Source organism: Tenrec ecaudatus, chromosome 3 (genome assembly GCF_050624435.1).
Source record: "Tenrec ecaudatus isolate mTenEca1 chromosome 3, mTenEca1.hap1, whole genome shotgun sequence".
In the NCBI taxonomy this organism is placed as follows: Eukaryota; Metazoa; Chordata; class Mammalia; order Afrosoricida; family Tenrecidae; genus Tenrec; species Tenrec ecaudatus.
The window spans coordinates 31014877-31027879 of NC_134532.1; the positions used below are offsets into that span (position 1 = coordinate 31014877).

General features: G+C 44.4%; 1 non-coding gene across 1 annotated transcript; it reads right to left on the reverse strand.

The window, feature by feature from the left end:
• Positions 1 to 5463: 5463 nt before the first annotated feature.
• On the reverse strand, positions 5464 to 5654 carry LOC142443881 (U2 spliceosomal RNA). Its single transcript, XR_012783609.1, has one exon. It is a non-coding gene; the product is annotated as a U2 spliceosomal RNA (small nuclear RNA).
• Positions 5655 to 13003: the final 7349 nt, after the last annotated feature.

Consider the following 13003-nt stretch of genomic DNA (forward strand, 5'->3'; position numbering starts at 1 on the left):
ACAGGTACAGGTGGGACTTCAGAAGCAGGAAAGGGACCATGACTAGGACATGCACCTCATTCAATAGAAGGACTTACAAGACTGGTCCAGGGCTTTCATACAAAGCCAGTCAAGACAACAGTCAGGACAATGTCCCTTGTTCTGTGCTCAGTAAGGTGACCTGCATCAGGCATACACCGAGGCAGGCCCGCAAAGAGGGCTGGCTGCAAAGTTCAGACGATCTACTTTCTAATGCATTTTCCCAGTGGGAGGAATGATCTATATACTTCGTTAATGATCAGAGAGAATTTAATGGCGGCTTAATCAAAGTGGGGCGCAGCAAATGGACACTGTTATCACTGTCATCAGCAATAGAAACCTAAAACCCAATTCACTGCCATTGAGTGGATTCAGCGACCTTTTAGGAGCAGTTGGACTTGCCCCGGGTGGGTTCCCGAGAGTGTAACTCTTGACAAGAGTAGAAACCCTGCTTTTCTGTCCAGGTGTGGCTCGTAATTCTGAACTGCTGACTTTGCAGTTAGCAGCCCAATCTGTAACCACTGAGGCCACCACTTTTTGCAAATTGGAGCGCTCAGAATTTAAGAAGCTCTAATACAATTATAAACGGTTGTCCATCCAGTGAATTCTGTCGTTCAGGGAGAGGCGCAAAGCCCTCTGGCCCTGACGGGCAGGACAGTCCGGCGATTGCGGTGGGTGCTCTCCCCGTCGGACCCCAGAAAGCATGGCTCCCGCCTGCTGCCCACCGAGCTCCTCTGCCCAGCCTCGCCCTCAGGAGCCCGGGTCCTGACGCTGCCCGTCCCCGCGTCACTCACCAGGTTTCAGACAGAAACGCACTTGTTCTCCTCTCTCACCACCGTCCCGACAACTTACACTTACTTCCCAAAGGCTCCACCGCCCTGGCGGTGCTCAGGACCCTCTTCAAATTCCCGCGGCAGCTCCGAGTGTCCAGGGACGGTGTGTGTGACTAAGGCGGCCACCAAAGGCCAAAATACACGCCAGTCGCTGGTGACACGCACTTCCGGCCCTGCCCTGCACAGACTTGGTGGAGGGCGCCATGCTTAGATTGTTCGTTTCATACACCTTATTTGCATGGCCGTAGTGGGGGTGGTGTGTGTCCCACTTGTTGTAGTTTCATACACCTTATTCGCATGGCCGTAAAGGGGTGGTGGTGTGTGTGCGTGCATTTGTGTGTGTGTGTGTGTGTGTCCCCCACTTGTTCTAGTTTCGTATACCTTATTTGCATGGCCTTACGCATTCATTTGGAGGGAAAGACAAAGTGTAATAGCCTGAGTGGAACCATCTTGTAGCAGTCTCCATTTTGTGTCAAGCTATGGAAATGCCCCTGAGGTTAAGGTCAAGCAAACATTTGCCAGAAAAAGCAGCTGCAAGATAAGGCCACACATCTATCTCAAAGGAAAAACGACGTTTCAAAATGTCAAGGCTAACTGCAAAGTCTGCTTCTGTTCTTGCTTGCTTGCTTGCACCGCTAAAAAGCCCCCATTGTTTACCCCACCCTATAAAAACCCAAGTCTGGAAGCGATGGAGACCAGCCATTCTCCCTCTGTGTTAGTAGAAGTAAAAACCCTAGAACCCTTTTTTGGCTTTTATAAATGCTACTAACCCAAACTTCACCAGGAATGGTTGGCTATGTCGTAACCCAGCACCACCCTACTTTGTAGGAATTGGATCTAACGATACCTCCTCAGTAGCCAACATCACACTGTCCAATGATAAAAATAACAGTAGTGTGTGCAGGTGGAAGGAAGCTGGGGAAAGGTCCACCTTAACTCTGGAAGACTGACAAGGGAAAGGACACTGTTACCAAACCAGCTGGAAACCCCAACGGTACAGTCAGTATTGTGCCAGTGTTTCTGTTATACCCAGTTCCAAGGAACCCTTTCCGTTAGAAGCCCCACCAGGAATGTGGTTTGCTTGTTCTACTGGAATCACTCCCTGCCTGTTCTCTACAACCTTACTCACCTCTAACCACGAAGGACTTTGTATATTGGTTCATATTTTACCCCAAGTATTTCTGTATTCAGGGGAAGCTGGGTGGCAGCATTTTAACACTTATTCCAGAGTCAAAAGAGCCCCCATTTTGGTTCCTTTATTTGTGGGACTAGGTGTAACTGGGTCAGCATCAGTAGGAATGGTGGCCTTTATACAAGGAAATGAAAATTATAAAATTTTAAGTCAGCGAACCGATAATGATTTACTGGATTTGAAGAAGTCTTTCAGTTATCTAGAAAAATCCCTCAATTCCCTTGCTAAAGTAGTATTACAAAACAGGCGAGGATTAAACATTTTATTTCTTAAGCAAGGCGGCCTTTGTATGGCTATGGGTGAAACTTGCTGCTTTTATGCCAAGCATTCAGGAATAATCAAAATACCTTAGCTTTAGTCAGAAAAAGATTAAGCAAGCGAGAAGAAAACAGAAAAAGCCAAGACAGCAAATGTTTAGCTGGTCTCCATGACTCACCACCCTAACCTCCAGCCTAGTAGGCCCTCTGCATTTGCTTTTAATAGGACTAACTTGTGGCCCGCTAATCATCAATAAATTAGTGCAGTTTGTACAAGACCGAGTGCAATCTGTCAAGTTGTTGGTACCAAGTAAATCATATGACCGGCTAGGCCAGAGTGAACCCTTTCCACAGCCCTCTGAACGCTTGCACCTGGAAGATTCACAGATGGAATAACCACAGGGAGGAATGTGATAGTTAGCCTAAGTGGAACCATCTCGTAGCAGTCTCCATTTTGTGTCAAGCTATGGAAATTCCCCTGAGGTTAAGGTCAAGCAAACATTTGCCAGAAAATAGCAGCTGCAAGATAAGGCCACACATTTATCTCAAAGGAAAAAAAAAACGATTTTAAAATGTCAATGCTAACTGCAAAGTCTGCTTCTGTTCTTGCATATTCGCACAGCTGAAAAGGCCCTATTGTTTACACCCCCTATAAAAACCCAAGTCCGTGAGCGATGGAGACCAGCCATTCTCCCTCTCTTCAGGGAGCTGGTCCCTGCACAGGTTTTTTTCTCTTTTCGGTCCCCCTTAAATAAACTGTTTAGCTTCTTACCAGAGACTGAGTTGTTCTTGTCCGGTTCATGTAAAACACCTTGACTTCCACTAATGATCTCCTTCATCCGGGTGACTTCTGTTTGTGTCTTTGTATTCTTTGTCTCTATTATGACTTAATAAATGTTCTCCTTAAATTATGTTTGAGATTGGAGTCCCTTTTGCAGTTTGTAACAGAGCACAAGCTAGTTTCTGGTGGCAGAAATGAGTGAGGAGGCTCACACAGGACAGATCTGTTCTGGAGACCCATTTTCAGTGTAGTTTAAAGGGAACACTTGTTAACTCTTAAGAGATACAGGCAGCACAAAGACACAAACACATCATCTGGGTGAGGGAAGCCACCTACAAGTGGAAATGGCTTCCCAGGTTCACAATTGAGATGTGAGCTAAAGAGGGTGTGGGGGAGGGGCAGGGCAAAGGAAATGGTCATAAAAGCATGATTGGTGGCCAATCAATACATCACAATGACAGACACTTCTTTAATATTGGTCCAGGGCCTCTGAGACCCCTGTACAGTCTCGTTTGGTTACCTCCATCAAGGATCCACAGGCTTGTAAGCTTATAAGCAAGACCGCCCTCCCCAGCTGCCTGGAGAGAGGTGAAGGTAATCCACACTCCAAAGCCCTCTGCCTGAGGGCCATGTTACCTACAACCTTGCTTCCTAGACAGAAAGCACTCCATGGAAGCTTCCTCTGTGTGGGGTTCTGCAACCTATGTGAGGACTAAATCTATCCGGGGATCTGGGGCTGTCACTGCTACTGTGCCCTTTTGCAAAGCAAGGTGCTGAGAAGTTAAGCTCTAATACAGACCTCGGTCATCAGGGGAGTGGCCTGATGGCTGCAAGGCTGGCCTCTCCTTGCAGTAAAGGCCACGATGGGGTCCCCTGCTCTCCTGCCTGATGATTGACAAGGAGGGAACGAGCCCCAGGCAAGAACCCACCCTCAATCAGGCCTTTCTGGCGTGAGATGTGAGGGTGAATGAGGGGCTCTGGGCAGGAAAAGGGGACCGGCATATTCCCAAGACCTAAGGCAAAGAGGCTTGTAACCAGCTCAGAAAGGATTTAACTGGAAATATGCCAGGGGGTCGTGGCGACCTGGAACGCAGGCAGACAGGATGCAGGAATAGTAATATCCGTGGGGATCGGGGCACAGCTGGGGATGCAGGGTCTGTAGGGGACTCAGAGCCTGGGTTGAGCATAGAAACAGAGACTCACTTACTCTTGGGGGACGCTCAGGCTGCACCTTCTCAGTCAGAGGAAGTGAGTTCTGCAGGAAATTGTGTCACCTGGGTAGGGGTGGGGTGTTTCCCAAGGGGCGGGGTCAGGAGGTAATGAGGGCCTCCTGGAGGGAGGGGCCTGGAAGTGAAGCTCAAAGCCTGGAGTGGCAACCATTCCCTTCTTAGTATCTTCTTAGTCTGGAAGTTCTGCTAAAAGCTCTTCACTCTGGGTGACCAGGCTTGCATTTGAAACACGTTGCATTTGAATCACAATAACACACAAGCCTGGAGAGAAAGGCAACCTGACAGAAAAGTGGTGGGCGGAGGGCTTGCTTCCCAACTTCTTAGACTTTTGTTAATTAGCAATTCAGGAAAAGTACATCATATTAAAACAAAAAAAATTGAATGGGCTAAGGCTTTCCTTGAAGAACAGTTCTAAGTAGACAGAGGTAATAAAGTGAGCACAAACCTGATAAAAATGGACCTTGTCTTAGTGACAATAGAACACATCACTGAGTGATTGAAATTAGCAATTCAGAGAGAAAGAACACCTTATTAAATTAGCTGAGGAGGTTTCTGATCTATTTCATTGTTTCACCTATAATCACATGGGTTGTCTTTTCTTTATCTGAATTCATCTAATGTCCCATTCAATACCTTATGTACATTGGTCTGTCCTTGATAGTCAATGATCCACAAGATTTTTACCTTCCCAATCTTTAGTGTGGCCAGGATTGTTTATCATTGCTATTGAAACAGCAAGTGAAAAAGCAGAATTTGGACTCACAATGAAAAGTAGTCAGTGATCATCAGGCAACCACGGAAAAAAAGGACTTAAAAGACTTTTGACAGAGGACAATTTCTATTGGACACTGAGATAGAATGAATTTCTCTGCCATGGGAATGTGTTCCTTATCAACTCTGGAAGAAAGCATATTGCAATTTAAAAACCAGCAACAACAGTTTCTTCCCTCTTTTCTCTTGTCCCAAGTCTTAGTCTGCTTCTTAACTTATGTCTATTTGTCTAAGCGTTTTACTATGCTGCTCTCAGTTTCCAGCATAATTGATAAAGTGACCTATGGGGAAGGTCGGTGGGGTGTGGGGGAGGTTCTTGGGTTCTTGAATCAAAATTTGGTCTATATGGAGCAACAAAAATTTTCTTTCTTTCTTTTTTTTTTTTTGGTGCACCGTTCCTGGAAGCACTGCAATACCAGGTCGATGCGTGGAGGGGACGGAGCAAGCTCCTATTCCAACTCCCTGCTCCAAAAATCCATTTAATATATTGTCCTCGGATAGAGAACATATCAGATATTAAACTGATAAGAACAGATACTACACTTGATCTTAGCCAAAAGGCCGAGAAGCGATCATAGAATGCAAAAACAGTATTGTAATATATTTTTTCAAATTTCAACATAAGTACAATTTACAAATATAACACATTAAAATTATGTATAGTATTATTTTTTTCTTGGACACATTTCTCATTTGATTGAAGTTTTTGAGTAGATTGCTGTCGTTGTTTAAAAGGTCATGAAATTTTTCCCAAGAATTTGTAAAATTATGTCACACATGAAATTGCTTTCAAAGTCTCAACACTTAATTGTGATTTTTCTGATGTACACACTTTATTTAACATAGAAAAAACACATTGAGTCGCAGCATTAGTTCCTGGTAAGGACAGCAGGTATTTCACAATTTATAGTGCATTATTGTATGGAACATGGTTTGTTTCAAAATGTTGAAATATTTCTAACCATTTGTTCTCTATTGTGAGTTTTGCTGATGCCCAAGGTTTAACCTTTTCCTTATCAATATATTTTTAATAATAATACCTCATTAAAAAGATCGTTTTCGGAAATAATACTATATGGGAAATTTTGAGTAATATGATCGAATGATTTTTGCACATAATTCCATTTAAGTTCTTGTTTTAATGAAACCCAATGAAAATGTTCAATATCATTATAATGTACTGTCCACTCTTCTAAATAATCTATGCAGTTATTATAGAACTTTTCAGCGTGATTCATGATATCTGCACGATTTATTGCACCGTGCTCTTCTAGCTGGCTTATACTATTATGGATTGTTAACGGAAGAAAAATATTCTCTAACTGCTCTTGCCACTGAAATTCTAAATTATTAACTTCATTTGCTACTTCGATTACCAAAATTTTGTCACCTTTAATAAGTTTTATAGTATTTTGAAAAAGAGCTGCTTGATTGTGTGAAAACTCTAGCCAAATGTTTGAAGATTCCTTTTAAAAAAATTCTTCTAAAATTCCAGGACATTTATCCTGTGATAGAAAGTAAGATTTCAAAGGATCATGTATTTTCAAAATTCTTTTGACAGCGGGCAAAACAGCTAACCAGCACGTTTTACTGTATCCAAGTATTTTCAGATATTCGACTTCTGCAGTTTCACAAAACCCTTTAAGCATTTTAATGTGCACATCGTATATATAGCAATAAGAATATATTATATATATATTTACATATTTTTAGGGGCTCATACAACTCTTATCACAATCCATACATATACATACATCAATTGTATAAAGCTATAAAGCACATCTATACATTCTTTGCCCTAATCACTTTCAAAGCATTTGCTCTCCACTTAAGCCCTTTGCATCAAGTCCTCTTTTTTCCCCCTCCCTCCCTGATCCCCCCTCCCTCATGAGCCCTTGATAATTTATAGATTGTTATTTTGTCATATCTTGCCCTATCTGGAGTCTCCCTTCCCCCCCTTCTCTGCTGTCCCTCTCCCAGGGAGGAGGTCACATGTGGATCCTTGTAATCAGTTCCCCCTTTCCAAGCCACTCATCCTCCACTCTCCCAGCATCGCCCCTCACACCCCTGGTCCTGAAGGTATCTTCCACCCTGGATTCCCTGTGCCTCCAGCTCCCATATGCACCAGTGTACAACCTCTGCCCTATCCAGTCCTGCAAGGTAGAATTCGGATCATGGTAGTTGGGGGGAGGAAGCATGCAGGATCTGGGGGAAAGCTGTGTTCTTCATCGGTACTACATCACACCCTGACTCCTCTCCTAACCCTCTCTATGAGGGAATCTCCAGTGACCGACAAATGGGCCTTGTGTCTCCACTCTGCACATCCCCCTTCATTCACCATGGTGTGTGTGTGTGTGTGTATTCTTCTTTTTTTTTTTTTGCATGTTGCCTTATACCTGGTCCCTTTGGCACCTTGTGATCGCACATGTGGGCATTGTTGCTTTTGAGCTAGATGGCCGCTTGTTTATCTTTAAGCCTTTAAGACCCCAGACGCTATAAGGTGATTCCTCAGTCACTTTAAAAATGGGTCTCTTACAATCCTTGTCTTACAATCCTCACAGCTGTGCATAGGGCCAGGAAAGACAATTAATATACATCTACCATATCAACACTGTGGGGGGAGGTCAGATACTTACAGACATCCTCCCTGAAGAAAGTCAGTCACCAACCAGTAGGCCCAGCTCCCTGCTGTTAAAGACAATGGACACCTGCAGTCACCTATTTGGTTCCTGTAGGTGGAGTTCACACCCTACTGATAATGGTTCCTATGGAGATCCAGAGAACAGATCATCCTAAATCTAGGATCCGCCCATCTTGTCACATGTATACCCCAATCCCTCTCATCCTGTCTCTTCCTGTTGGGTGTATGTCCCTAGACCACCCCTTCTCACTGCTGTATAACCTATAGGGCAAATTCTTCCTGTGACGTATGTCTTTACCTGTAATCAGTGGGCTTGCATGCCCCCAACAGGTATATAGGCCTGGATTAGCAGTGATCTCTCTCTCTCTCTCTGTCTCTCTCTGTCTCTCTTTCTCTCTTTCTCTCTGCTCTTCTCTTCTCTTCTCTCCCATCCTCCCTCCCTTTCCCCTTGTCCTTCTGTCTTCCTTCCCTTCCCCCTCTCTCCATGTGGATCACCAAGAGGCACTGAGGTGAGCAATGCTACCATGAAATGTGTGTCTGACTCTATTATTTGACTCTCTCTTCTAGCTCTCATGTTCTTGATGACTTTAATATAATACTTATATATCTCAACCATGCAATTGTTCTTACTGAACCCATGATTACTTGTGGGGGGCTGGCACCCCCCAACTCATACCATACAACACAATTTTAATTTTATACAAAATAAAAGGAATATTTTCTTCATCTCTTGGATACTCAAGTACAATTTAACTTCCATTTGGAGCTTACCCACGTGTGAGGACCACGAAAATAAACCACTACAGCACCTGCTTGGTTTTGGACTATTTTTATAAGGACACTACCTGCTGTGGTAAAGATGAAACATTATGGTTTATAAAATATAAAAACAAAAGCCTAAGGAGCTTTTACTCTGCTCCCTATGGTTCTATGAGTCAGAATTCACATGACAGCTCTGACTTTATTGTTCTTTTAAATGCATTCTCTTATGCCATATAAGTAAAACCTTAGAGTTTTTGTGTATTTGCAAACCAGAGGCAAATACAAGAGATAAATCACTGCAACCGTGGTGCTTGGTAGAGGGGAAGCAAACAAGAGGAAAACTTTTTAGATTGACAAAGGCTAAAACAACGGGCTCAAATATAAGAACAATCTGAGGCTGATCCAGGACAGGACAGTGTTTCTCCCTGTGGCACATGGGGTCACTATGATTTGGAACTCACTGAGTGACCCCTAACGACCACCTCCCTTGTATAAGTACTGAAATGTTAGAGTGCTTCTTCTTTAAATAAGCAATAAAGTAATAATCATTCTAGAATCATTGTTGAAAATATATATCATGATTTTAATATATATACTTGCAAGATGAAGCAATAATCAAGGACAAAATTGAACAAGGGTAGTAGATTGGTATGAGAAACTTTATTTATTTATTACTTTAATGCCTGAGAAACTATAAAAGAAAATTTTAAGACTACAGAGTATATAGGGTAAAATTATTTATAAAACACACCACAACAGGATATATTATACTGGTGTTTTAATACTAAAGCAACATATTTCATGATTACACAATTTTATTGGATTAGAAGAGTGATTAGATCATATATCAGAGCAGTGTATATCTACATTTGTGGAAATGGGATGGATTGAGTTTGAGAGCACCTGTCCTTGACTTTGAGTTCATATTTCAACTTGACTCAGTGGGATTATTACCAGGGACGCAAATATGATTCAGTATTATAAAAACTATTATGTAACCAACTATATAAACAGACTAAGGATAAGAACCATACGATCATATTAATAGGTGCAGAAAAGGCATTTGACAATATCTAACACCCATTCCTGATAAAAACACTCAATGACACAGAAGTAGCTAGGAGAGACCTCAACATATGAAATGTATTAAAGGAAACACAGTCCGTGAAGGACAATTTGTTGACTGGAACTTGCTGAAAATAAGACTCTTATTCACACAGAAAGTTTCATCGAAAGAGTCATACAGAACCCACAGATTATGGGGAAATAGATCTTTAGCAGTGAGGAGAGGGAGAGAGCTGGGGAGGAGAAGGAGAGGAAGAGGAGATGACAACTGGACAACTGTGGCATTTTCAGGAATTCCCATCTTGATGCTCACTGGGCATGCATCAAGGGACAGGAGTCTCGGGTGCGTGTTTTAGCACAGGGAGCAGGACCTGAAATCCGTGTCTGAGGATGAAGCAGGTTGTGAAGGGTCTCCCCGTTGTGCCTCTTGATTCTACAGGGCTTAGGCCTGTTCTTTGAGTTGGGTGGTTGAGAGGCGTTCAGGTGGACGCCAGAATTGAGGTGGTCAAGTGCAGCAGATGGCATCAGATCCTATCAAGTGAAGTGGGTGTCTCTGTGGCCCTAGGTGCTGGAGTGTCTCTCAGGGGTAATTTCCACTTGGAAAGTATGCCTTCCACCCACCACTTTTCTTACAGTTTGTCTTTCTGTCTGGGCTTGTGTGTTGCTGTGATTCAAAAGCAAACGCGTTTCAAATACAAGCAGGAGCACCCAAATGGCACAGGTTTCTGCAGGATTTCCAGACTAAGAAGAAACTAAGAATGGATCCTTAGCCCTGAGCCTCACCTCCAGGCCCCTCCCTCCAGGCCCCTCCCTCCAGGCCCCTCCCTCCAGGCCCCTCCCTCCAGGCCCCTCCCTCCAGGCCCCTCCCTCCAGGCCCCTCCCTCCAGGCCGCCCTCATTATCTCTAGGCCCCGCCCCTTCACACAGACACCACCCCACCCCCTCCCCAGGTGATAAGAGTTTCCTGCTGACTCCATTTCCTCTGAGTGAGAAGGATCCTGTGAGCATCCATGAGTTTCTAAGGGTAAGTGAGTTTCTGTGTTTCTGGGCTGATCCCAGGCACGGAATCCCCGCAGGCCTGGCGTCCCCAACTGTGTCTGGGTTCCAGGGGAAATTACAGTTCCCGCACCCTGTCCGCCAGTGTTCCAGCTCACTGCGACCCCTGGGACAATTCCTGTTAAATCCTTTCTGAGCTGGCTACAGGCCTCAGCCTTTGGGGCTGGGAATACTCGGGCGTCTTTTTTTTGCTCAGAGCTCCTCCTGCACCCTCAGCTCTACCCCAGAAAGACGTGATTGGGGGTGGGTTCTTGCCTGGGGTGGCTCCCTTCCATGTCAGGTCGCGGGCATGAGAGCATGGGGACCCCAGAGTGGCCTTTACTGAAAGGAGAGGCAGCCTTGCAGTCATCAGGCCACCCCACTGATGACCGAGGTCTGTATTAGAGCTTAACTTCTCAGCACCTTGCTTTGCAAAAGGGCACCAGAGCAGTGACAGCCCCAAATCCCCGCATAGATAAGTCCTCATGTGGATTGCAGAGCCCCACATAGAATAAGCCTCCACTGAATGCTTTCTGCCCAGGAAACAAGGTAGTAGGTAGTCTGGCCCTCAGGCAGAGGGCTTTGGGGTGTGGCTGACCTTCACCTCCCCACTCAGACCAGGGAGGGGCAGTCTCTCTTGGAGGTTTGCCTGTGTGTGTGCCCTTGATGGCGGTCACCAAACTGGAGACAGTACAGGGGGTCTCCTAGACAGGGAGCCATGTGCTATCCCCCTTGCCTGGACTGCATTGGTCAGGAGGCCCTGGACCCATCTTCTAAACCCGCTATCTAAGGATGGAATGTCTGTCAGTGTGATGGACTGATTGGCCACCAATCATGCTTTTGTGACAATTTCCTTTGCCCTCCCCCTCCCCCACACCTTCTTCATCTCACATCTGAATTGGGAACCAGGGAAGCCATTTCCACTTCCTGTTGGTGGTGAATTCCCTCATCCAGAGGATGTGTGTGTGTCTTTGCGTTGTCTTTGTCTCATAGATTTAATAAATGTTCTCTTTGAGCTCTATTTGAAGAGGATCTCCTCTTTACCCTGATCTTGACTGCATGTCCCTCAACCATTTCTGCCCATCGGAGGCTAGCTTGTGCTCTGCTTTAGACTGTAAAATGGAATTCCAATCTCAAATATCATTTAGGGTTAACATTTATTAAGTCTTACAAGAGACAAAGCCTCTTCCCCCAGCATTCTGGGAAGCAGGTCTGCAGAAAACCAACATGATTCACAGAGACATCCTGACTCAAGGCCTTGCAGCTGTAGCGCTAAAAGCGTTCCCCTTATCAACACATACTCCTTGACCTAGCTCCTTGGATTGTGGAATCTGCCTGCAATTTCTTTCCCTGCCTAAATAAAGCCTTTCTTAACTTCACATTCCTGGCTGAATTCAATCTCTGCTCTGCAACTCAGTTTTCACCTCTCAGGGTGCTCTATCTCTAATAGAGCTCCTGAGATTTGTGTGCTGCTGCTGTAGCTTTCTTTCCACTTGGAGTGTGAAGAGTCCCACGTGGGGATGTTTCCCCTAATAAGCCTCACCTCAGAGATTGGTTGTGTTAATGGCTCATCTCTCTAACACTGCGCTCTTCCACCCCTGCCAACACCCCGTTATCATCCCTCTTCGCTCTTAGAGTATTGCTGGCCCAGATTTAATATCCACTAATTTTCTTAATAGAGAATTTTGGTTTCCCTTGTCATCCTTTTGATTTGCAGAATCTAGCAATTATTTTATTTATTTTCAGGTCCTTCTCTGTATTAATCTGGAGAAATAATAGATTTTCTTCACCTGTAGTGTTTCAGTGTTGAAAATCCACCGGGCAGTTCTACACTACCCTATAGTGTCACTATGAGTGAGAATTGGTATATTTTAGTGGCACATGCCCTCAAGATCAGCACTTTTTAAAAAATTTGAGTTATTTTCACAGTTACATAGAATTTAAATCGGTCATTTGTCCTAGTGGATACAGAAAACGTTTTGAAATATCCTGGTGTTTATTAATTAACCAGTTGAATTTAGCTTTGTATTTTCTTGCTTATGCTTAATTGAGTTGGTCCCCATCCCCCACCCCACCCCTCTCCCCACATGACTGATTTTGAAATCATTAATGGTGGACATACATCCACATCCTAAGGGCTGCATACTTAAGTCTCATTTGCTAACCTGCTGACACTCATCTCTCTACTTTTCCATTACTTAAGCTTGCTATTTCTACATTGGTCCCCAGACCCACTAGATTCAAAATTTTAGTGGGCTGTTGCCTATGCCCATATTGAATACCTGCAGGAAGTTTCCTAGCTGCTCCATCCTGCCTCGTCAGCCTGTGTAGTTGTGATTGGAGGCGGAAAGTGTTCCCACCTGTCCAGGGTTTGTTGCTTTATAAACCAGAGTTCGAGTAGTGTGCTTGGGGCCCGGATG